At 52.5% G+C, this 26489-nt stretch overlaps 1 protein-coding gene and 2 non-coding genes across 3 annotated transcripts in view; all 3 read left to right on the top strand.

Annotated features, from left to right (window-relative positions):
• The window catches only part of ATP13A1 (ATPase 13A1), a 186602-nt gene that overhangs the window by 48897 nt on the left and 111216 nt on the right, over window positions 1–26489 (top strand). The gene's annotated exons all lie outside the window — the stretch shown is intronic.
• Window positions 8237–8309, top strand: TRNAK-CUU (transfer RNA lysine (anticodon CUU)). The gene has a single exon. It is a non-coding gene; the product is annotated as a tRNA-Lys (tRNA).
• On the top strand, window positions 21018–21090 carry TRNAK-CUU (transfer RNA lysine (anticodon CUU)). The gene has a single exon. It is a non-coding gene; the product is annotated as a tRNA-Lys (tRNA).

Here is a 26489-nt window from a genome sequence, read left to right on the forward strand (position 1 = left end):
TACTAGTTGCCCTCCAGAAGCCGCCCTTCGAGCCTCTGAGGGAGGTTTCACTTTCTAGACTATCACAGAAAGTGGCCTTTCTGGTAGCGATCACCTCTCTTCGGAGAGTGTCTGAGCTAGCAGCGCTGTCATCCAAGGCTCCCTTCCTGGTCTTCCACCAGGACAAGGTAGTGCTGCGCCCCATTCAGGAGTTTCTCCCGAAGGTGGTATCCTCTTTTCATCTTAATCAGGATATCTCTTTGCCTTCTTTTTGTCCTCATGCAGTTCATCGGTATGAGAAGGATTTACATTTGTTAGATCTGGTGAGAGCACTCAGAATCTACATTTCCCGCACGGCGCCCCTGCGCCGTTCGGATGCACTCTTTGTCCTTGTCGCTGGTAAGCGCAAAGGGTCGCAGGCTTCTAAGGCCACCCTGGCTCGATGGATCAAAGAACCAATTCTTGAAGCCTACCGTTCTGCTGGGCTTCCGGTTCCATCAGGGCTGAAGGCCCATTCTACAAGAGCCGTGGGTGCGTCCTGGGCATTGCGACACCAGGCTACGGCTCAACAGGTGTGCCAGGCAGCTACATGGTCGAGTCTGCACACTTTCACCAAACATTATCAGGTGCATACCTATGCTTCGGCGGACGCCAGCCTAGGTAGAAGAGTCCTGCAGGCGGCAGTTGCCTCCCCGTAGGGGAGGGCTGTCTTCGCAGCTCTAACATGAGGTATTCTTTACCCACCCAGGGACAGCTTTTGGACGTCCCAATCGTCTGGGTCTCCCAATGGAGCGCCGAAGAAGAAGGGAATTTTGTTACTTACCGTAAATTCCTTTTCTTCTAGCTCCTATTGGGAGACCCAGCACCCGCCCTGTTGTCCTTCGGGATTTTTGGTTGTTTTTCGGGTACACATGTTGTTCATGTTGAACGGTTTTCAGTTCTCCGACGTTACTTCGGAGTGAATTTGTTTAAACCAGTTCTTGGCTTTCCTCCTTCTTGCTTTTGCACTAAAACTGGTGAGCCAGTGATCCCACTGGGGGTGTATAGCCAGAAGGGGAGGGGCCTTACACTTTTTAGTGTAATGCTTTGTGTGGCCTCCGGAGGCAGTGCTATACACCCAATCGTCTGGGTCTCCCAATAGGAGCTAGAAGAAAAGGAATTTACGGTAAGTAACAAAATTCCCTTCTTTGCCGACTCCATGGGGCAGCTGTCCCGGACACTGCTGACCATGCATCAGCCCTCTTCTCAGGGTGCCTCTGCTGCTCCGAGTTCTGCAGAGCTCTCAGAGCATGTCCTAGGACCACGTCCCCCTAAACGGAGACGCAGGGACCCTTCTCCTTCCTCGTCCCACGGCTCTGATTCACGAGCCGAGGTGCAGGGCGAGGAGGATTCGTTTACTGTGGGCTCAGACGCTGCCTCTATGTACCCCATTGACGTGTCTGAGGGTGATGCGGATGTTAGTGACTTGATTGCATCCATTAACTCCGTACTGAACCTCAATCCACCAGAGTCAGAGGAACAAGCCTCTCTGGTAGAGATACACCAGTTTACCTCACCTAAGAGAGCTAAGAGTATGTTTTTTAACTACTCCAGTTTTCGGACCACTGTTACCAAGCCCAGGGCCTGTCCTGACCAAACGTTTTCCGAAGCGTAGTTCTGATGACCGTTTTCCTTTTCCACCAGAGGTGGTTAAGGAATGGGCCCAGTCTCCAAAGGTAGACCCTCCAGTGTCCAGAATCTCAGCCCGCACAGTCGTAGCTGTGGCTGATGGCACTTCTCTTAAGGATCCCACTGACCGCCAGGTTGACCTTCTGGCCAAGTCTGTATATGAGGCGGCAGGAGCCTCGTTCTCCCCGTCTTTTGCGGCAGTGTGGGCTCTTAAGGCAGTCTCTGCCTCTCTGGCAGAGATACATTCCCTCACCAGGGACTCTATGCCTGAGATGGATGCCTTAACTTCTCAAGCTTCGGCTTTTTCATCCTACGCCATGTCTGCCATCCTGGAGGCTTCTCACCGCACGGCGGTGGCCTCCGCTAACTCCCTCGCGATCCGCAGGATCTTGTGGCTTCGAGAGTGGAAAGCAGACGCTTCCTCTAAGAAGTACCTTGCGGGTCTCCCTTTTGCTGGGTCCCGGCTGTTTGGTGAACAACTGGATGAAATAATTAAGGAAGCTACTGGCGGGAAGAGTACTTCCTTGCCACAAACTAAAACCAGAAAACCTGTCCAGGGCAGGAACCAATCGAGGTTTCGTTCCTTTCGTTCCTCTAACTGGTCATCCTCTAAGCCCTCGCCCTCGTCCACTACCGCAGCCAAGGATCGTAAACCCAACTGGCGCGCGAAGCCGCGTCCTCAAAAGACCGGAGGAGCCGCTGCCACTAAGGCAGCCTCCTCTTGACTATCTGGCTGTGCCAGCAACGTCCTTGGTCGGTGGCAGGCTCTCCCACTTTGGCGACGTGTGGTTTCAACACGTCTCCGATCAGTGGGTGCGAGATATCATCTCCCACGGCTACAGGATAGAATTTTCTTTCAGCCCGCCAAACAGATTTTTTCTGTCCACCCCCCCCTGCTCCAAAGCCGCCGCCTACTCTCAGGCCGTGGCATCCCTGCAGGCCAACGGTGTAATTGTTCCGGTTCCCGCCCGGGAACGGTTCAGCGGTTTCTACTCAAACCTCTTTCTAGTTCCCAAGAAGGACGGTTCCTTCCGGCCCATCCTGGATCTCAAGCTTCTCAACAAGCATGTTCAGGTGCGGCACTTTCGCATGGAATCTCTGAGATCGGTCATTGCCTCAATGACCCAAGGAGATTTTCTGGCATCCATCGACATCAGAGATGCCTACCTGCATGTGCCTATTGCGGTTTCACACCAGTGTTGGCTACGCTTTGCAATCGGAGAGGAACATTTCCAATTCGTGGCTCTCCCCTTCGGCTTAGCCACGGCCCCTCGAGTATTCACCAAGGTCATGGCAGCAGTGGTTGCGGTTCTGCACCTCCAGGGGTTGGCAGTGATTCCTTACCTGGACGACCTTCTAGTCAAGGCCTCATCCAGTGCAGACTGCCAGCGGAGTGTCTCACTCACGCTCGCCACGCTCGTTCAGTTCGGGTGGCTTGTCAACCTGCCCAAGTCAACTCTGACCCCGACCCAGGTGCTTCTTTACCTAGGGATGCAATTCGAGACTCTGCCGGCACTTGTCAAGTTGCCCTTAGTCAAACAGCAGTCCCTTCGTCTGGCGGTGCGCTCTCTGCTGAGGCACCGCCGTCATTCCATCAGACACCTCATGCAGGTGCTAGGTCAGATGGTGGCATCAATGGAAGCGGTTCCCTTTGCCCAGTTCCATCTGCGTCCCCTGCAGCTGGACATTCTCCGCTGTTGGGACAAGCGGATCTCTTCCTTGCACAGGCTGGTGGTTCTGTCGTCACAGACCAGGAGCTCCCTTCAGTGGTGGCTTCGGCCCCTCTCTCTGTCTCAGGCACGCTCCTTCCTGACTCCGTCCTGGGTGATCCTCACCACGGATGCCAGCCTCTCCGGTTGGGGAGCAGTATTTCTCCATCACCGAGCACAGGGCACTTGGACTCCGTCCGAATCAGCCCTCTCGATCAATGTGCTGGAGATCAGAGCTGTGTTTCTAGCTCTCCTAGCCTTTCACCACCTGTTGGCGGGCAGGCACATTCGAGTTCAGTCGGACAACGCGACAGCGGTTGCCTACATCAATCACCAGGGCGGGACTCACAGCCGTCTGGCGATGTTGGAGGTTCAACGAATCCTCCAGTGGATGGAGGACTCCAAGTCCACCATATCTGCAGTCCACATCCCAGGCGTGGAAAACTGGGAGGCCGATTATCTCAGCCGTCAAACCGTGGACAGCGGCGAGTGGGCCCTGCATCCGTCAGTGTTCAGATCAATCTGCCGCAAGTGGGGCACTCCGGAAGTGGATCTAATGGCATCCCGGCACAACAACAAGGTTCCGGTTTACATGGCTCGCTCCCACGATCCTCAGGCCTTCGCAGCGGACGCACTGGTTCAAGATTGGTCTCAGTTCCGTCTGGCCTATGTGTTTCCCCCTCTAGCTCTCTTGCCCAGGGTTCTGCGCAAGATCGGAATGGAGGGCCGTCGAGTCATAATCATTGCTCCGGACTGGCCCAGGCGAGCTTGGTACCCAGACCTGCTCCGTCTGTCCGTAGGGGTGCCGTGGCACCTCCCGGACCGCCCAGACCTTCTCTCTCAAGGTCCGTTCTTCCGCCAGAATTCTGCGGCTCTCAGATTGACGGCGTGGCTCTTGAGTCCTGGATCCTGACGGCTTCAGGCATTCCCTCTGAGGTCATCTCCACCATGACTCAGGCTCGGAAGTCTTCCTCGGCCAAGATTTACCACAGGACTTGGAGGATTTTCCTGTCCTGGTGTCGCTCTTCCGACCATGCTCCTTGGCCGTTCTCCTTGCCGACCATCCTGTCTTTTCTACAGTCCGGTCTACAGCTAGGACTGTCCCTCAATTCCCTCAAGGGACAGGTGTCGGCTCTGTCGGTATTGTTCCAGCGGCGTATCGCCCGACTGGCTCAGGTGCGCACCTTCATGCAGGGCGCATCTCACATCATTCCTCCTTACCGGCGGCCCTTGGATCCCTGGGACCTTAATCTGGTCCTCACGGCCTTACAGAAACCCCCCTTTGAGCCTCTCAGGGAGGTTCCTTTGTTTAGACTTTCACAGAAAGTTGTTTTTCTAGTAGCCATAACTTCTCTCAGGAGAGTTTCTGATTTGGCTGCGCTCTCTTCGGAATCCCCCTTTTTGGTGTTTCACCAAGACAAGGTGGTTCTTCGTCCGACTCCGGACTTTCTTCCTAAGGTGGTGTCTCCTTTCCACCTTAACCAGGACATTTCATTGCCTTCTCTTTGTCCGGCCCCTGTGCATCGCTTTGAGAAGGCGTTGCATTCCTTAGATTTGGTGCGGGCGCTCCGAATCTATGTGTCACGCACCGCCGTTTTTAGGCGGTGCACCTCACTTTTTGTGCTAACCACTGGTCAGCGCAACGGTCTCGCTGCTTCTAAACCGACCCTAGCTCGTTGGATCAGGTCGGCTATCACCGATGCCTACCAGTGTTCTCAGGTGCCTCCTCCGCCAGGGATTAAGGCGCACTCAACCAGAGCTGTCGGTGCCTCCTGGGCTTTCAGGCACCAGGCTACGGCTCAGCAGGTTTGTCAGGCTGCCACGTTGTCCAGTCTGCACACTTTTTCGAAGCACTACCAAGTGCATGCTCATGCTTCGGCAGATGCGAGCTTGGGCAGATGCATTCTTCAGGCGGCTGTCGCCCATTTGTGAAGTTAGGTTTTGCCTACTTCTCAGTTTGGTTTATTTCCCCACCCATGGACTGCTTTGGAACGTCCCATGGTCTGGGTCTCCCATAAGGAACGATGAAGAAAAAGAGAATTTTGTTTACTTACCGTAAATTCTTTTTCTTATAGTTCCGACATGGGAGACCCAGCACCCTCCCTGTTGCCTGTTGGCAGTTTTTTTGTTCCGTGTGTTTCACCGGCTGTTGTTAGTAGACAGAGTTCCGGTCTTTCCGAGTTTTACTCTATCTCTACTTATGGGTGGATGTCCTCCTTCAGCTTTTGCACTGAACTGGTTAGATTGTCATCCAGGGGGTGTATATAGCCCGGAGGGAGGAGCTACACGTTTGAGTGTAGTACTTTGTGTGTCCTCCGGAGGCAGAAGCTATACACCCATGGTCTGGGTCTCCCATGTCGGAACTATAAGAAAAAGAATTTACGGTAAGTAAACAAAATTCTCTTTTTATTGATCTGAAGAAGTTGTTAGGATTCAGTGCTGGCTGTAAATCAAGCTTGTTTTTTCGAACATCGTCCCATTCCCCACCCTAAAACATCCCAATAATCTGCCCTCTCCACTGAACCCTACTGGCCAAAGTGAAAAATTATATTTTAGGTATTTTAGACCTCACAAAAAAGCATAGCTATACATTATATTTTTAAAAAAGTGTCACCTTTAGTGTCCCTCCTAAAATATTGTTGCCAGCCATAACTGCCATTTATTTATTTAGACTGCTTTCACACTACGTTTTTTTTAACATGCGTCCTGAACGTTTTTTTTAACGCAAAAACGGATCCAGTGCAAATGCGTTTTCATTTCAATGCATTTGCAATGGACTTGCGTCAACATGCGTTCACCTGCGTTTGCGTGCGTTATAGTGAGGATCCAGCGACCTGCAGTTTTTTAACATTTTTCAAAACGCTACTTGTAGCGTTTTTGAGCTGCGTCCAAATACTGCAAATCGCTGGATCCTGACTATACTGCACGCAAACGCATGTGAACGCTGGCATGCTGATAGACAGGATCCTGCTTGCTCTACTGAGCATGCCCAGAAACCAGCCTCGGGTGATCAGTCCCTCTCTCCCCTTCCCTCCCTCTCCCCTTCCCTCCCTCTCCCCTTCCCTCCCTCTCGCCCCCTCCCTCTCGCCCCCTCCCTCTCGCCCCCTCCCTCTCGCCCCCTCCCTCTCGCCCCCTCCCTCTCGCCCCCTCCCTCTCGCCCCCTCCCTCTCGCCCCCTCCCTCTCGCCCCCTCCCTCTCGCCCCCTCCCTCTCGCCCCCTCCCTCTCGCCCCCTCCCTCTCCTCCCTCTACTCCCTCTACCTCTCCCTCTCCTCTCTCACCCCCTCCTTCTCCCCCTCTCCTTCTCCCCCGCCTGAGAGCTGCGGACACTCGTAACCAAGATAAAAATCGGGTAACCAAGGAAAGCGCTTCTCTTAGTTACCCGATGTTTACGTTGGTTACGTGTGCAGGGAGCCCGGCTCCTAGCAGCTGCGGATGCTCGTAACCAACGTAAATATCGGGTATCCAAGCAAGTTACCCGATGTTTACCTTGGTTACGAGCCTCTGCAGCTGTCAGAAGCCGGCTCCCAGTCCATCACGTTCAGTTCCACTGACTCCCGATCACATGACTCCAATGCCCGCCCATAAACTTAAAGTGACAGGATCCTGCAAAATAACACATGCGTTTGCATGCGTTTTTTTTGCTGTAAAAGCAGGATCTGCTTTTACAGCAAAAAAACGTTCATGACGCATGTTAAAAAAACGTAGTGTGAAAGCAGCCTTACTACTTTACCTGATGTAAAAGCTGTTTTTCTTCCTCTTCCTCTCCACTCCTAATACACACTTGCCAGATCCATAGTATTCAAGAAGGTGCAGTCTGAAGAGAATGTTTTAGAATGCCTCGGGGGGGACCCAAAAAACAACTTTTAGTCTTTGTGCACACAATGCGTTTTTAATGCAGATTTGGTGCAAATTTTGGCGCAAATCTGCATGCCTATCTTTTGATACAGTTTGTTGATGCGTTTTTTGAGAAAGCTTCACCAAAATCTGCATGCCTATCCTGCAGCTAGCAAAGTCAGTGAGAACTCTGAAGTCCTGTGCGCACGTTGCTTATTTTTTCCTTGCAAATTTGGTGCAGAAAATAATCTGCAACGTGTCAATTGTTGTTGTGTTTTTTTTCCTGCATTTTTTTTTTTTTTAGCCCTTCCACCCATTGACTTTATGAAGAAGAACACACCATAAACACATTGACTTAATTAAAATAAATGCATGATAAAAAAAAAACATGCATTTTGTGGTGCGTTTTTCACCCAGAAGGTGCAGATTTCATGCAGAATGCAGAAAATTTCTGCACCAAATCTGCAACGTGTGCACATAGCCTTACATAGAGTTTTTCAAGTGGAAACCACTTTAGGAAATGCTCCCTAGGGGGGTGAGTTTTTCTTTTTCTGAAGAACTGTCTTGCAACTTTTTGATTGGACGGCACTTAGTTTGGTAAGGGGGATTCATCAGGATCTGCTTTAAGGATGGGACGTGCACCTTTTATCACCAGTCACATTATTTAGAAAAAAATAATAATAAAAATAAATTTTATATATATATATATATATATATATATATATATATAATTATAATATAATAATTTTTTTTTTATTTTTTTCTTGTGGTGGGGGAGGGGGGGGCAGCAGTGGATGAGCTCCAAAATATCCTCCTCAAAAACTTATATAAGTTTTTGAGGAGGATATTTTGGAGCTCATCCACTGCTGCCCCCCCTCCCCCACCACAAAAATAAAAAAAAAAAATAACCACCAGTGCCCTTTGATCCTATGATACAAAAATACCGCTGTGACCTGATCCCAGAGAGATCTGCACACTCAGCACTGGCTCTTTCGCAGTCCAGCGCAGCCCTGACTGGACTTGCGTGTGCTGTAAGTAGCCACCAGCCCGGCTAGCTCAGTCGGTAGAGCATGAGACTCTTAATCTCAGGGTCGTGGGTTCGAGCCCCACGTTGTGCGACATGGATTTTTTTTCCCCCCTCTAATGGGGAAGAAGCTGAATATGTATTATAATGTTCCAGTGGTGAATCATACAGAGGATTTTTATTTATTTTTTTTTATTTCATTTAATTTTATTTATTTATTTATTTCTTTGTCGCTCCATTGGGAGACCCAGACCATTGGGTGTATAGGCTATGCCTCCGGAGGCCGCACAAAGTATTACACTAAAAGTGTAAAGCCCCTCCCCTTCTGCCTATACACTCCCCGTGCTCCCACGGGCTCCCCAGTTTTTTGCTTTGTGCGAAGGAGGCAGACATGCACGCACAGCTCCACAGATTGGTCAGCAGCAGCTGCTGACTATGTCGGATGGAAGAAAAGTGGGCCCATATAGGGCCCCCAGCATGCTCCCTTCTCACCCCACTTTTGTCGGCGGTGTTGTTAAGGTTGAGGTATCCATTGCGGGTACGGAGGCTGGAGCCCACATGCTGTTTTCCTTCCCCATCCCCCTCAGGGCTCTGGGTGAAGTGGGATCCTATCGGTCTCCAGGCACTGAGACCGTGCTTCATCCACAACTCCTGTGGAGCCTGCTGGATAGGAGCCGGGTACCGTTCAGGGACATGGCCCTGCTACGTGGAGGTACTCTGTATCCCTGTGGGGACCGGCGCACAGCAACACTACAGCTTTGCTGGGTGTGCTAGTGCACCGGAGACCGCGGCGCTGACCGGGTTAAAATGTGCCATTACACACTCAGCGTTGCTGAGTGTGTTTTATGTATAAGGACTGCCGCGCTGACCGCCGCTGCCACGGAAACACTGCGGCGCGGCTGGGACTTGTAGTTCGCCGGGGACTTCCGCGCTGGCCGCGCATATACGGCGGCCGCGCTTATTACTCGAGTCCCCGGCTTTTTGCGGCCTAGTTTCCTTTTCCTCCCGCCCTCAGCCCTGACAGGCAGGGGAAGGGCGGGAAGCTGCACAGAACGAGCAGCACTGAGGGCTGGAGCATGTTTTGCATACTCCACCCCTCTCACTGTGCACAGTGCGGCTCCAGTTCCCGCACTTTCTCGGCCACGCCCACGACTCCCTCCTCTCCTCAGGACGCCGACAGCCATTCCTGTCAGCTCCTCGGACGCAGCAGAGGGGGACAAAGTCTGGGAGACCCAGGCAGGGACTTGGGGGGCCTCACAACCGCTTGAAGCGGGTGGTAAGCAGCACCTGTGGTGCTAGCCCCATTGTGCAGTAGTGCAACTATACTGTATATGTTTATGGTATATACTTTACACTGCATGGTGCACAGTTGATTTCTGGCTATATACCCTATTGTGTTGTTCAGGGAAGATAATAGCATGGCGTCCACAAAAGGCAGGGGTGCCAAAACACAGGCATATTATGCTGCCTGCGCCGCATGTACGACCCCGCTTCCGGCAGGTTCCACTGACCCTCATTGTATACAGTGCTCGGGCCCTGTGACACTTGCTCAGCCAGAGCCTCTGCTAAGAGGGGCCCAGGGGGAGCCACCTGCTGACAATGTCCAGGTGACGGGGACAGAGTTTGCAAAACTCTCTGAGACTATGGCTAAGATACTAGAAGCCTTGCAGTACAGGCCGGTATCTCAGCACAGGGACTCTGTTGAATCTTTGTTCCCTGGCCCCCCTCAGTTGGACCAACAATGTCCTCCCGGGGTATCTCATAGATCCCAGGCTGAGGGTTCTGACACAGACCCCAGCCCCAGACCGACTAAGCGAGCTCGCTTAGATTTTCCCTCGACATCATCATATTGTTCAGGGTCTCAGCGAGGGGAATCTCGGGTTGATGAAGCGGAGGTAGCTGATCAGGATTCTGATCCTGAGGGCGCCCTCAATCTTAATACTCCAGACGGGGACGCCATAGTGAACGATCTTATTGCATCCATCAATCAAATGCTGGATATTTCTCCCTCAGTCCCTCCATCAGAGGAGTCGGCTTCTCAGCAGGAGAAATTCCGGTTCAGGTTCCCCAAGCGTACACCGAGTATGTTTCTGGACCACTCTGATTTCAGAGAGGCAGTACAGAATCATCATGCTTGTCCAGATAAGCGTTTTTCTAAGCGCCTTAAGGATACACGTTATCCCTTTCCACCTGACGTGGTTAAAGGTTGGACTCAGTGTCCCAAAGTGGATCCTCCAATCTCCAGACTGGCGGCTAGATCCATACTTGCAGTGGAAGATGGGGCTTCACTCAAAGATGCCACTGACAGGCAGATGGAGCTCTGGTTGAAATCCATCTATGAAGCGATCGGCGCTTCTTTTGCCCCAGCATTCGCAGCCGTATGGGTTCTACAAGCTATCTCAGCAGGTCAAGCGCAAATTGAAGCAGCCACATGCACGTCTGCGCCACAAGTGGCGTCCATTACCACTCAGACCTCGGCATTTGCGTCTTACGCTATTAATGCTGTCCTGGACTCTGCGAGCCGTACGGCGGTGGCAGCCGCCAATTCGGTGGTACTCCGCAGGGCCTTGTGGCTACGGGAATGGAAGGCAGATTCTGCTTCCAAAAAGCGCTTAACCAGTTTGCCAATTTCTGGCGACAGATTGTTTGGCGAGCGTTTGGATGAAATTATCAAACAATCTAAGGGAAAGGATACATCCTTACCCCAGCCCAAACCGAACATACCCCAACAGAGGAGAGGGCAGTCGAGGTTTCGGTCCTTTCGGGGCGCGGGCAGGTCCCAATTCTCCTCGTCCAAAAGGCCTCAGAAGGATCAGAGGAACTCCGACGCATGGCGGTCTAAATCACGACCTAAAAAGACCGCCGGAGGTGCCGCTTCTAAGGCGGCTTCCTCATGACTTTCGGCCTCCTCACACCGCATCCTCGGTCGGTGGCAGGCTCTCCCGCTTTTGCGACACCTGGCTGCCACAAGTAAAAGACCGTTGGGTGAGAGACATTTTGTCTCACGGTTACAGGATAGAGTTCAGCTCTCGTCCTCCGACTCGATTCTTCAGAACATCTCCGCCTCCCGAGCGAGCCGAGGCTCTTCTGCAGGCGGTGGGCATTCTGAAGGCAGAAGGAGTGGTGGTCCCGGTTCCTCTTCAGCAACAGGGTCACGGTTTCTACTCCAACCTGTTTGTGGTTCCAAAGAAGGACGGGTCCTTCCGTCCTGTTTTGGACCTAAAACTGCTCAACAAACACGTAAGGACCAGGCGGTTCCGGATGGAATCCCTCCGCTCCGTCATCGCCTCAATGTCCCAAGGAGATTTCCTAGCATCAATCGATATCAAGGATGCTTATCTCTACGTACCAATTGCTCCAGAGCATCAGCGCTTCTTGCGCTTCGCCATAGGAGACGAACACCTTCAGTTCGCGGCACTGCCGTTCGGCCTGGCGACAGCCCCAAGGGTTTTCACCAAGGTCATGGCTACAGTAGTTGCAGTCCTCCACTCTCAGGGTCACTCAGTGATACCTTACTTAGACGATCTGCTGGTCAAGGCACCCTCTCAAGAGGCATGCCAACACAGCCTCAACGTTACTCTGGAGATTCTCCAGAGTTTCGGGTGGATCATCAATTTTCCAAAGTCAAATCTGACACCGGTCCAATCGCTGACATATCTTGGCATGGAGTTTCATACTCTTCCAGCGATAGTGAAGCTTCCGCTGGACAAACAGCGTTCACTACAGACAGGGGTGCAATCTCTCCTTCAAGGTCGGTCACACCCCTTGAGGCGCCTCATGCACTTCCTGGGGAAGATGGTGGCAGCAATGGAGGCAGTCCCCTTCGCGCAGTTTCACCTGCGTCCACTTCAATGGGACATCCTACGGAAGTGGGACAGGATGCCGACGCCCCTAGACAGGAACGTCTCCCTCTCTCGGGCAACCAAAGCTTCCCTTCGGTGGTGGCTTCTTCCCACCTCATTATCGAAGGGGAAATCCTTCCTACCCCCATCCTGGGCGGTGGTCACGACGGACGCGAGTCTGTCAGGGTGGGGAGCAGTTTTTCTCCACCACAGGGCTCAGGGTACGTGGACTCAGCAAGAGTCCTCACTTCAGATCAATGTTCTGGAGATCAGGGCAGTGTATCTTGCCCTAAAAGCGTTCCAGCAGTGGCTGGAAGGCAAGCAGATCCGAATTCAGTCGGACAACTCCACAGCGGTGGCTTACATCAACCACCAAGGTGGGACACGCAGTCGGCAAGCCTTCCAGGAAGTCCGGCGGATTCTGCTGTGGGTGGAAGCCACAGCATCCACCATATCCGCAGTTCACATCCCGGGCGTAGAAAACTGGGAAGCAGACTTTCTCAGTCGCCAGGGCATGGACGCAGGGGAATGGTCCCTTCACCCGGACGTGTTTCAGGAGATCTGTTGCCGCTGGGGGATGCCGGACGTCGACCTAATGGCGTCACGGCACAACAACAAGGTCCCAACATTCATGGCTCGATCTCAAGATCACAGAGCTCTGGCGGCAGACGCCTTAGTTCAGGATTGGTCGCAGTTTCGGCTTCCTTATGTGTTTCCTCCTCTGGCACTGTTGCCCAGAGTGTTACGCAAGATCAGGGCCGACTGCCGCCGCGTCATCCTCGTCGCTCCAGACTGGCCGAGGAGGTCGTGGTACCCGGATCTGTGGCATCTCACGGTCGGCGAACCGTGGGCACTGCCAGACCGACCAGATTTGCTGTCTCAAGGGCCATTTTTCCACCTGAATTCTGCGGCCCTCAACCTGACTGTGTGGCCATTGAGTCCTGGATCCTAGCGTCTTCAGGATTATCTCAAGAGGTCATTGCCACTATGAGACAGGCTAGGAAACCAACGTCCGCCAAGATCTACCACAGGACGTGGAAAATATTCCTGTCGTGGTGCTCTGCTCAGGGGTTTTCTCCCTGGCCATTTGCCTTGCCCACTTTTCTGTCCTTTCTTCAATCCGGATTGGAAAAGGGTTTGTCGCTAGGCTCCCTTAAGGGACAAGTCTCAGCGCTCTCTGTGTTCTTTCAGAAGCGCCTAGCCAGACTTCCACAGGTATGCACATTCCTGCAAGGGGTTTGTCACATCGTCCCTCCTTACAAGCGTCCATTAGAACCCTGGGATCTGAACAGGGTGCTGATGGTTCTTCAGAAACCACCGTTCGAGCCAATGAGGGATATTTCGCTCGCACGCCTTTCGCAGAAAGTGGCCTTCCTAGTAGCAGTCACATCACTTCGGAGAGTGTCTGAGTTGGCAGCGTTATCATGCAAAGCTCCTTTCCTGGTGTTTCACCAGGACAAGGTGGTTCTGCGTCCGGTTCCGGAATTCCTCCCTAAGGTGGTATCCCCTTTTCATCTCAATCAGGACATCTCCTTACCCTCGTTTTGTCCTCATACAGTTCACCAATGTGAAAAGGATTTGCACTTGTTAGATCTGGTGAGAGCACTCAGACTCTACATTTCTCGTACGGCGCCCCTGCGCCGCTCGGATGCACTCTTTGTCCTTGTCGCTGGCCAGCGTAAAGGGTCACAGGCTTCCAAATCAACCCTAGCTCGGTGGATCAAGGAACCAATTCTCGAAGCTTACCGTTCTGCTGGGCTTCCGGTTCCCTCAGGGCTGAAGGCCCATTCTACCAGAGCCGTGGGTGCGTCCTGGGCTTTGAGGCACCAGGCTACGGCTCAGCAGGTGTGTCAGGCGGCTACCTGGTCGAGCCTGCACACTTTCACGAAACACTATCAGGTGCATACCTATGCTTCGGCGGATGCCAGTCTAGGTAGACGAGTCCTTCAGGCGGCGGTTGCCCACCTGTAGGAAGGGGCCGTTTTACGGCTCTATTACGAGGTATTATTTTACCCACCCAGGGACTGCTTTTGGACGTCCCAATGGTCTGGGTCTCCCAATGGAGCGACAAAGAAGAAGGGAATTTTGTTTACTTACCGTAAATTCCTTTTCTTCTAGCTCCAATTGGGAGACCCAGCACCCGCCCCTGTTTTTTTGTGTACACATGTTGTTCATGTTGAATGGTTTCAGTTCTCCGATTTTCCTTCGGATTGAATTTACTTAAAACCAGTTTATAATTTTTTCCTCCTTCTTGCTTTTGCACCAAAACTGAGGAGCCCGTGGGAGCACGGGGAGTGTATAGGCAGAAGGGGAGGGGCTTTACACTTTTAGTGTAATACTTTGTGCGGCCTCCGGAGGCATAGCCTATACACCCAATGGTCTGGGTCTCCCAATTGGAGCTAGAAGAAAAGGAATTTACGGTAAGTAAACAAAATTCCCTTCTTTTTTTTTACAAACCTTGTTCATTGATATTTATTTTTTCTTTGGCGCTCCATTGGGAGACCCAGACAATTGGGTGTATAGCTATGCCTCCGGAGGCCACACAAAGTATTACACTAAAAGTGTAAAGCCCCTCCCCTTCAGCCTATACACCCCCCGTGCTGCCACGGGCTCCTCAGTTTTTATGCTTTGTGCGAAGGAGGCAGACATCCACGCATAGCTCCACAGCTTAGTCAGCAGCAGCTGCTGACTATGTCGGATGGAAGAAAAGAGGGCCCATAACAGGGCCCCCAGCATGCTCCCTTCTCACCCCCCTCTTGTCGGCGGTGTTGTTAAGGTTGAGGTATCCATTGCGGGTACGGAGGCTGGAGCCCACATGCTGTTTTCCTTCCCCATCCCCCTTAGGGCTCTGGGTGAAGTGGGATCCTATCGGTCTCCAGGCACATGAGACCGTGCTCCATCCACAGCTCCTGAGGACTCTGCTGGATAGGAGCCGAGTATCGTTCAGGGACATGGCCCTGCTACTTTGAGGTACTCTGTGTCCCCGTGGGGACCGCGCACAGCAACACTCCAGCATTGCTGGGTGTGCTAGTGCACCGGGGACCGCGGCGCTGACTGCGTTTGTGCCTTTACACACTGCAGCGTCGCTGAGTGTGTTAGTGTATGGGGACTGCCGCGCTGACCGCCGCTGCCATTATCACTGCGGCGCGGCTGGGACTGTTAGTGCGCCGGGGACTTCCGCGCCGACCGCGCTTATACGGCGGCCGCGTTGATAACTCGAGTCCCCGGCTTTTGCGGCCTAGTCTCATTTTTTTCCCGCCCCCAGGCCTGCCAGTCAGGGGAAGGGCGGGACGCTGTAAAGGACGTCAGCAACTGAGGCTGGAGCATGCTTTGCATACTCCACCCCTCTCACTGTGCACAGTGGGGCACCAGATTCCCGCACTTTCTAGGGCACGCCCACGGCCCCCTCCTCTCCTCAGGACGCCGGCAGCCATTCCTGTCAGCTCTGCTAACGCTGGAGAAGGGAGACAAGCTCAGGGAGACCCAGGCAGGAATTCTGGTGACCACACAACCGCATTGCGCGGTCGGTAAGCAGCACCTAGGTGCTGGCCCCACTGGTGCAGAAGTGTACTTATAGATTATATGATTATAGGCTATACTTTACACTGTATGGTGCACGGTTGTTTTTGGCTATATACCCTCCTGTATTGCTCAGAGGAGACAACAGCATGTCGTCCACAAATAGCAAGGGTGCCAAAGCACAGACTTACTATGCTGCCTGTGCAGCATGTATGGCTATACTGCCGGCAGGTTCCACTGACCCTCATTGTGTGCAATGCTCGGCCCCTGTGGCACTTACTCAGCCGGAGCCTCTGCTAAGGGTGGCCCAGGGAGAACCACCTGTTAACACTGTCCAGGTGACAGGGACGGAGTTTGCAGTTTTTACTGAAAGACTTTCTGAGACTATGGCTAAGATATTAGAAGCCTTGCAGTCCAGGCCGGCATCCCAAGCCATGGGCACTGTGGAATCATTGCCCCCTGGTCCCCCTCAGTTGGAACAACAATGTTTTCCCGGGGTGTCTCATGGATCCCAGGGTGAGGTCTCTGACATGGAACGCAGTCCCAGACCGACTAAGCGAGCTCGCTATGACTTCCCCTCGACATCATCACATTGTTCAGGGTCTCAGCGAGAGGACTCTCTGTATGATGAAGCGGAGCTAGCTGATCAGGATTCTGATCCTGAAGCCGCTTTCAACCTTGATACTCCTGATGGGGACGCCATAGTGAATGATCTTATTGCGTCCATCAATCAAATGTTGGATATTTCTCCCTCAGCTCCTCCAGTGGAGGAGTCAGCTTCTCAGCAGGAGAAATTCCGTTTCAGGTTTCCTAAGCGTACAACGAGTATGTTTCTGGACCACTCTGACTTCAGAGAGGCAGTCCAGAAACACCGAGCTTGTCCAGATAAGCGTTTTTCCAAGCGCCTTAAGGATACACGTTACCCCTTCCCCCCTGACGTGGTCAAGGGCTGGACTCAGTGTCCCAAGGTGGATCCTCCAATCTCCAGACTGGCGGCTAGATCCATAGTTGCAGTGGAAGATGGAGCTTCACTCAAGGATGCCACTGACAGACAGATGGAGCTCTGGTTGAAATCCATCTATGAAGCTATCGGCGCGTCTTTTGCACCAGCATTCGCAGCCGTATGGGCACTCCAAGCTATCTCAGCTGGTCAGGCGCAAATTGACGCACTCACACGTACGTCTGCGCCGCAGGTGGCGTCCATAACCTCTCAAACGTCGGCATTTGCGGCCTACGCTATTAATGCTGTCCTGGACTCTGCGAGCCGTACGGCGGTTGCAGCCGACAATTCGGTGGCAATACGCAGGGCCTTGTGGCTACGGGAATGGAAGGCAGATTCGGCTTCCAAAAAGTGCTTAACTGGTTTGCCATTTTCTGGCGACCGCTTGTTTGGTGAGAGATTGGATGAAATCATCAAACAATCCAAGGGAAAGGAAACATCCTTACCCCAGGCCAAACCGAAAACACCCCAACAGAGGAGAGGACAGTCGAGGTTTCGGTCCTTTCGAGGGGCGGGCAGGTCCCAATTCTCCTCGTCCAAAAGGCCTCAGAAGGATCAGAGGAACTCCGACGCATGGCGGTCCAAATCACGCCCTAAAAAGACCACCGGAGGTGCCGCTACCAAGGCGGCTTCCTCATGACTTACGGCCTCCTCACACCGCATCCTCGGTCGGTGGCAGGCTCTCCCGCTTTTGCGACACCTGGCTGCCACAAGTAAAAGACCGTTGGGTGAGAGACATTTTGTCTCACGGTTACAGGATAGAGTTCAGCTCTCGTCCTCCGACTCGATTTTTCAGAACATCTCCGCCTCCCGAGCGAGCCGAGGCTCTTCTGCAGGCGGTGGGCATTCTGAAGGCAGAAGGAGTGGTGGTCCCGGTTCCTCTTCAGCAACAGGGTCACGGTTTCTACTCCAACCTGTTTGTGGTTCCAAAGAAGGACGGTTCTTTCCGTCCTGTTTTGGATCTAAAACTGCTCAACAAACACGTAATGACCAGGCGGTTCCGGATGGAATCCCTCCGCTCCGTCATCGCCTCAATGTCCCAAGGAGATTTCCTAGCATCGATCGATATCAAAGATGCTTATCTCCACGTACCGATTGCTCCAGAGCATCAGCGCTTCCTGCGCTTCGCCATAGGAGACGAACACCTTCAGTTCGCGGCACTGCCGTTCGGCCTGGCGACAGCCCCAAGGGTTTTCACCAAGGTCATGGCTACAGTAGTTGCGGTCCTCCACTCTCAGGGTCACTCGGTGATACCTTACTTAGACGATCTGCTGGTCAAGGCACCCTCTCAAGAGGCATGCCAACACAGCCTCAACGTTACTCTGGAGACTCTCCAGAGTTTCGGGTGGATCATCAACTTTTCAAAGTCAAATCTAACACTGGTTCAATCGCTGACATATCTTGGCATGGAGTTTCATACTCTTCCAGCGATAGTGAAGCTTCCGCTGGACAAACAGCGTTCACTACAGACAGGGGTGCAATCTCTCCTTCAAGGTCGGTCACACCCCTTGAGGCGCCTCATGCACTTCCTGGGGAAGATGGTGGCAGCAATGGAGGCAGTTCCTTTCGCGCAGTTTCACCTGCGTCCTCTTCAATGGGACATCCTACGCAAATGGGACAGGATGCCGACGTCCCTGGACAGGAACGTCTCCCTCTCTCAGGCAACCAAAGCTTCCCTTCGGTGGTGGCTTCTTCCCACCTCATTATCGAAGGGGAAATCCTTCCTACCCCCATCCTGGGCGGTGGTCACGACGGACGCGAGTCTGTCAGGGTGGGGAGCAGTCTTTCTCCACCACAGGGCTCAGGGTACGTGGACTCAGCAAGAGTCCTCACTTCAGATCAATATTCTGGAGATCAGGGCAGTGTATCTTGCCCTAAAAGCGTTCCAGCAGTGGCTGGAAGGCAAGCAGATCCGAATTCAGTCGGACAACTCCACAGCGGTGGCTTACATCAACCACCAAGGTGGAACACGCAGTCGGCAAGCCTTCCAAGAAGTCCGGCGGATTTTGATGTGGGTGGAAGCCACGGCCTCCACCATCTCCGCAGTTCACATCCCGGGCGTAGAAAACTGGGAAGCAGACTTTCTCAGTCGCCAGGGCATGGACGCAGGGGAATGGTCCCTTCACCCGGACGTGTTTCAGGAGATCTGTTGCCGCTGGGGGATGCCGGACGTCGACCTAATGGCGTCACGGCACAACAACAAGGTCCCAACATTCATGGCTCGATCTCAAGATCACAGAGCTCTGGCGGCAGACGCCTTAGTTCAGGATTGGTCGCAGTTTCAGCTTCCTTATGTGTTTCCTCCTCTGGCACTGTTGCCCAGAGTGATACGCAAGATCAGGTCCGACTGCCGCCGCGCCATCCTCGTCGCTCCAGACTGGCCGAGGAGGTCGTGGTACCCGGATCTGTGGCATCTCACGGTCGGCCAACCGTGGGCACTGCCAGACCGACCAGACTTGCTGTCTCAAGGGCCGTTTTTCCATCTGAATTCTGCGGCCCTCAACCTGACTGTGTGGCCATTGAGTCCTGGATCTTAGCGTCTTCAGGATTATCTCAAGAGGTCATTGCCACCATGAGACAGGCTAGGAAACCAACGTCCGCCAGGATCTACCACAGGACGTGGAAAATATTCCTGTCGTGGTGCTCTGCTCAGGGTTTCTCTCCCTGGCCATTTGCCTTGCCCACTTTTCTGTCCTTTCTTCAATCCGGATTGGAAAAGGGTTTGTCGCTAGGCTCCCTTAAGGGACAAGTCTCTGCGCTCTCTGTGTTTTTTCAGAAGCGCCTGGCCAGACTCCCACAGGTACGCACGTTCCTGCAAGGGGTTTGTCACATCGTCCCTCCTTACAAGCGTCCGTTAGAACCCTGGGATCTGAACAGGGTGCTGATGGTTCTTCAGAAACCACCGTTCGAGCCAATGAGGGATATTTCGCTCGCACGCCTTTCGCAGAAAGTGGTTTTTCTAGTAGCAGTCACTTCACTTCGGAGAGTGTCTGAGCTAGCAGCGTTGTCATGCAAAGCTCCTTTCCTGGTGTTTCACCAGGACAAGGTGGTTCTGCGTCCGGTTCCGGAATTCCTCCCTAAGGTGATATCCCCCTTTCATCTCAATCAGGATATCTCCTTACCTTCTTTTTGCCCTCATCCAGTTCACCAGTGTGAAAAGGATTTGCACTTGTTAGATCTGGTGAGAGCACTCAGACTCTACATTTCTCGTACGGCGCCCCTGCGCCGCTCGGATGCACTCTTTGTCCTTGTCGCTGGCCAGCGTAAAGGGACACAAGCTTCCAAATCAACCCTGGCTCGGTGGATCAAGGAACCAATTCTCGAAGCTTATCGTTTCTCGGGGCTTCCGGTTCCCTCAGGGCTGAAGGCCCATTCTACCAGGGCCGTGGGAGCGTCCTGGGCCTTGCGACACCAGGCTACGGCTCAGCAGGTGTGTCAGGCAGCTACCTGGTCGAGCCTGCACACTTTCACGAAACACTATCAGGTGCATACCTATGCTTCGGCAGATGCCAGCCTAGGTAGGCAAGTCCTTCAGGCGGCGGTTGCCCACCTGTAGGACGGAGCTGTTACGGCTCTATTATGAGGTATTATTTACCCACCCAGGGACTGCTTTTGGACGTCCCAATTGTCTGGGTCTCCCAATGGAGCGCCAAAGAAGAAGGGAATTTTGTTTACTTACCGTAAATTCCTTTTCTTCTAGCTCCAATTGGGAGACCCAGCACCCGCCCCTGTTTTTTGTGTACACATGTTGTTCACGTTGAATGGTTTCAGTTCTCCGATATTCCTTCGGATTGAATTTACTTTAAACCAGTTTATAATTTTTTCCTCCTTCTTGCTTTTGCACCAAAACTGAGGAGCCCGTGGCAGCACGGGGGGTGTATAGGCTGAAGGGGAGGGGCTTTACACTTTTAGTGTAATACTTTGTGTGGCCTCCGGAGGCATAGCTATACACCCAATTGTCTGGGTCTCCCAATTGGAGCTAGAAGAAAAGGAATTTACGGTAAGTAAACAAAATTCCCTTCTTTTCTTAGTTTTGATGTTTCAAAGAACAGAAAAAGTACAAAGTATTATATGAGATTTGATAACCGTGAGGTCCATATATTTGTTAGCCAGCGCCCCCTTTAGACCGTGATCTGTCTTGTTTGCCATTACCTTAAAGGGAACCTGACAGCTCCCCCTCCCTTCATGTCTCCATTATGTTCATAGGTGCACTGCGCACATCCGGGGGGCACAGCCGCAATAACTATTTTCCTCCAGGATATTGTCTTCGTCTCCTTCGTGGAGAAGAGCTTCATAGACTAACAAGACCGTACATAGTCAAGTGGGTGTGGTCCAGAAGGCCCTGTGCAGTAAGACTTTGTTCACCCTGAGCTTTTCTCCTGTGTACCAATGGTGGGACTTTTCGACACGGTAGCACAGATGATACCCCCAGCAGTCACTAGCCCGGCTAGCTCAGTCGGTAGAGCATGAGACTCTTAATCTCAGGGTCGTGGGTTCGAGCCCCACATTGGGCGAGATATTTTTATGGGTGGAAATTTTCCGGACCTTTTTAGATATTGCACACCTGATGTGCCATGAAATCCTCAGGGCTTCACGATGTTGTAAAATGATGCCACAATCCACCTTTGTACGTACATGATTGCTCTTTTTATATAGACAGACATGTATATTATTTTTCTCCTCTGTCGGGACTCTTTCATTCCTTACTTTGTTGGAATTTCCTGATATGAAGGAGGTGATAAGGCTCAATGCTGGCCATAAATCAAGATTATTTTGTTTAATATTCCCAATCAAATTTCCGTTATCCTGATAATAAGCCCATTGTACTGACCCCTACTGGTCAAAGTGAAAAATTACATTTTAGGTCTATTAAGACATCACATGATGGTTAACTATCAAAGAAAAAATCTACAAGAATGGTATTTAGAAACGGTCACATTTTAGGACCTAAAATTTGACATAAATATGTACAGTTTATTTTTTACCTGGCGTAAACGCCGCTGTTTTCCTGAATTCGGCGTTGGTTTTCTTTTGTTCCTGCTCCTTCCTGTTCCCAAGATGTGGCCCCTTCTTCACTATATAAAAATCTAGAACTTTTAGCAAACTGGGCGTCGGCCTTATCTTTACTATGTGGGTGTGTCCTTGATGACCACGCCCAGTTACATGAAAATATGAGCATACTAGACTTGTATACAGGGAAGAAGGGGGCATGTCTCAGAAATGGAGAGGCGTAGAAACAACAGAAAAAATTGCCGGATTCAGGAGAAAAGGTAAAAGTCAAGTTATATTCTTAAGTGACAGGTCCTCTAAGGCTATGTTAACATATTGCATTTTTTTATGCGCTTTTTTTTCTGCAGTCAAAAACTTTTTGTTTCTTGGCAGTAAAAAAACTGCTTTCAAAAAGCAAGTTTTGTTGCATTTTTGCTTTTTTTTTTGGCTTTTTTTTAAGTGTTTTTTTGTAGTGTTTTTGTTTCATTTTCTTGGCTGCTTTTTTGTGTGGTTTTTTATTGCATTTTTGCTTCTTTTTTGCTGCATTTTTGTTGTGCTTTTTTTTTCCGCTTTTTCCTGTCTTTTATCTACACTACATGCTTAAGGCCCTGTGCACACTGGGAAATAACTTTTCTTTGTCGCTCCATTGGGAGACCCAGACAATTGGGTGTATAGCTTCTGCCTCCGGAGGCCACACAAAGTATTACACTTTAAAAAGTGTAACCCCTCCCCTCTGCCTATACACCCTCCCGTGCATCACGGGCTCCTCAGTTTTATGCTTTGTGTTGAAGGAGGCACACATTCACTCAAGCTCCCATTTTAGTCAGCGTCAGCAGCAGCTGCTGATTGTATCGGATGGAAGAAAAGAGGGCCCTAACAGGGCCCCCGGCAAGCTCCCTTCTCACCCCACTAAGTCGGCGGTGCTGTTAAGGTTGAGGTACCCATTGCGGGTACAAAGGCTGGAGCCACATGCCGTTTTTCCTTCCCCATCCCTTAGAGGCTCTGGGAGAAGTGGGATCCTAACCGGTCACCATTCACTGGGACCGGGCTCCCTCCGCAGCCCCTGGGGGAATCTGACGGACAGGAGACTGGATATCATCAGGGACAGGCCCTGCATCTATAAGGTACTCTGTGTCCCCTTGGGGACGGCGCAGGAGCGCCTGTGTTACAGACGCTGCAGCGGCTGCTGTTTGTTTGTGACGACCGGGACTACCGCGCCGACCGCGCCTGTTTGCCGGCCGCGTTATTAAATTTAGTCCCCGGCTTCTGCGGCCTAGTACCATAACTCCCGCCCCCGGGCCTGCCAGTCAGGGGTAAGGGCGGGACGGTCGACTGGACGTCGGCAGTGAGGGCTGGAGCATACTTGGGTGTTCTCCTCCCCCCTCACTGAGCACTGTGGGGCACCAGATTCCCGCACTTTATTAGTCACGCCCACGGCTCCCTCCTCCCCTGAGAACTCTGGCAGCCATATTTGCAATCACTTCTGCCGGTGGAGGATTTCAGAACGAGCTCTACAGCTCTGGGAGGCCCAGGCAGGGAATCTGGTGGACACACAACCGCTTTGGGCGGTCGGTAAGCCACACCGGTTACCCGGTGCTGGCCCCCCTTGGGTGCCGAAGTGTATATATATATATATATATATATATATATATATATATATATATATATATATATATATATATATATATATATATATATATATATATATATATATATATATTTGTATACATTTTCTCTGTTCGGCCGCATTGTTTTGCTTTTGGCTATATACCCTCAGTGATCACTCTCAGAGGAGACTACAGCATGTCGTCCGCAAAGAGCAAGGGTGCCAAGGCACAGGCTTATTTTGCAACCTGTACCTCTTGTGCGGCTATGTTACCTGCAGGTTCCACCTACCCTCACTGTGTGCAATGCTCGGCCCCTGTGGCACTCACTCAGCCGGAGCCTCGGGCACTGGTGGGACCCCCGGCTCAGGTAGAACCGCCGGCTCCCACTGTCCAGGTGGCAGGGACAGAGTTTGCAGTTTTCGCTGAGAAACTCTCTGAGTCGCTTTCACAATCCATGGCTCAGTCTATGGACAGATGGTCTGCTAAGATATTAGAAGCCTTGCAGTCCAGATCGGTCACACAGGCCCCGGGCACTGTGAGTTCATCGCCCCCAGGCCCCTCTCGGTCGGTGCAGCAGAGTGCTCCTGGGGTGACATCTAGGTCCCACGGGGAGGACTCCGACACGGACCGCAGTCCCAGACCGGCTAAGCGGGCTCGCTGGGAACCTTCCCCAGCTTCATCACGCTGTTCGGGGTCTCAGCATGAGGACTCTCTGGAGGATGAGGCGGAGGTCGCAGCTCAGGGCTCTGATCCTGACGTTGCTCTCAATCTTGATACACCTGAAGGGGACGCCATAGTAAATGACCTTATAGCGTCCATCAACCAGGTGCTAGATCTTTCTCCCCCAACTCCACCTATAGAGGAGTCGGCTTCACAGCAGGAGAAACACCAGTTTAGGTTTCCCAAACGTACACGGAGTGCGTTCTTCGATCACTCTAACTTCAGAGATGCTGTCCAGAAGCACAGAGCATTTCCGGACAAGCGCTTTACTAAGCGCCTTAATGACACACGTTACCCCTTCCCCCCCTGACGTAGTTAAGGGTTGGGCTCAGTGTCCCAAGGTGGATCCTCCAGTTTCTAGACTGGCGGCTAGATCCGTAGTATCAGTGGCAGATGGTTCATCGCTCAAGGATGCCACTGACAGGCAAATAGAGCTCCTGATGAAATCCATCTATGAAGCCATAGGCGCGTCTTTTGCTCCGGCCTTTGCAGCCGTGTGGGCACTCCAAGCTATCTCAGCTTGTCTGTCTGAGATTAATGCATTCACACGTACCTCTGCTCCGCAAGTTGTGTCTTTGACTTCTCAGGCATCGGCCTTTTCGTCCTACGCCATGAACGCCGTCCTGGACTGAGCAAGCCGTACAGCGGTAGTGTCCGCCAATTCGGTGGCAGTCCGCAGGGCCATGTGGCTACGCGAATGGAAGGCAGACTCCGCTTCCAAGAAGTTCTTAACCGGTTTGCCATTTTCTGGCGACCGTTTGTTTGGCGAGCAATTGGATGAAATTATTAAACAATCCAAGGGAAAGGACTCGTCCTTACCCCAGTCCAAACCGAACAAACCTCAGCGGTCGGTGGCAGGCTCTCCCGCTTTTGCGACGCCTGGTGGCCACATGTCCAAGACCGATGGGTGAGAGACATTCTGTCGCACGGTTACAGGATAGAGCTCAGCTCTCGTCCTCCGACTCGTTTCTTCAGAACATCTCCTCCCCCCGAGCGAGCCGATGCACTTTTTCAGGCGGTGAACACTTTGAAGACAGAAGGAGTTGTGATTCCCGTTCCCATTCAAGAACGTGGTCGCGGTTTTTACTCCAACTTGTTCGTGGTGCCAAAAAAGGACGGATCATTCCGCCCCGTTCTGGACCTCAAACTGCTCAACAGACACGTGAGAACCAGACGGTTCCGGATGGAATCTCTCCGCTCTGTCATCGCCTCGATGTCCCAAGGAGACTTCCTAGCCTCAATCGACATCAGGGATGCTTATCTCCATGTGCCGATTGCACCAGAGCATCAACGCTTCCTGCGTTTCGCCATCGGGGACGAACACCTTCAGTTCGTGGCACTGCCTTTCGGCCTGGCGACAGCCCCACGGGTCTTCACCAAGGTCATGGCATCCGTGGTGGCGGTCCTACACTCTCAAGGCCACTCGGTGATCCCTTACTTAGACGATCTCCTAGTCACGGCACCCTCCCGGGGGGCATGTCAACACAGCCTGACCATTGCTCTGGAGACTCTCCAGAGGTTCGGGTGGATCATCAATTTCCCAAAGTCAAAATTGACACCGACCCAATCACTGACTTACCTCGGGATGGAGTTTCATACTCTCTCAGCGATAGTGAAGCTTCCGCTGGACAAACAGCGTTCGCTGCAGACAGGGGTGCACTCTCTCCTTCGGACCCAGTCACACCCCTTGAGGCGCCTCATGCACTTCCTAGGGAAGATGGTAGCAGCAATGGAGGCAGTTCCCTTTGCGCAGTTTCATCTGCGTCCACTTCAATGGGACATTCTCCGCAATTGGGACAGGAGGTCGACGTCCCTAGACAGGAACGTCTCTTTCACTGGCAGCCAAAACCTCTCTTCAGTGGTGGCTTCTTCCCACTTCCTTGTCGAAGGGAAAATCATTCCTGCCCCCATCCTGGGCTGTGGTCACGACGGACGCGAGTCTGTCAGGGTGGGGAGCGGTCTTCCTCCACCACAGGGCTCAGGGAACCTGGACTCCGACAGAGTCCTCCCTTCAGATCAATGTTCTGGAGATAAGGGCAGTGTATCTAGCCCTAAAGGCGTTCCATCGGTGGCTGGAGGGCAGACAGATCCGCATACAGTCGGACAACGCCACGGCGGTCGCGTACATCAACCACCAGGGCGGCACACGCAGTCGTCAGGCCTTCCAAGAAGTTCGGCGGATTGTGCTGTGGGCGGAAGCCACAGCATCCACCATCTCCGCAGTTCACATCCCGGGCGTAGAAAACTGGGAAGCAGACTTTCTCAGTCGCCAGGGCATGGACGCGGGGGAATGGTCTCTTCACCCGGACGTGTTTCAAGAGATCTGTTGCCGCTGGGGAACGCCGGACGTCGACCTCATGGCGTCTCGGCACAACAACAAAGTCCCGGCATTCATGGCACGGTCTCAAGATCACAGAGCTCTGGCAGCGGACGCATTAGTTCAGGATTGGTCGCAGTTTCGACTGCCGTATGTATTTCCTCCTCTGGCACTGCTGCCCAGAGTGTTGCGCAAGATCAGGTCCGACTGCCGCCGCGCCATCCTCGTCGCTCCAGACTGGCCGAGGAGGTCGTGGTACTCGGATCTGTGGCACCTCACG

This window comes from Anomaloglossus baeobatrachus, chromosome 4 (genome assembly GCF_048569485.1).
Source record: "Anomaloglossus baeobatrachus isolate aAnoBae1 chromosome 4, aAnoBae1.hap1, whole genome shotgun sequence".
NCBI lineage: Eukaryota > Metazoa > Chordata > Amphibia > Anura > Aromobatidae > Anomaloglossus > Anomaloglossus baeobatrachus.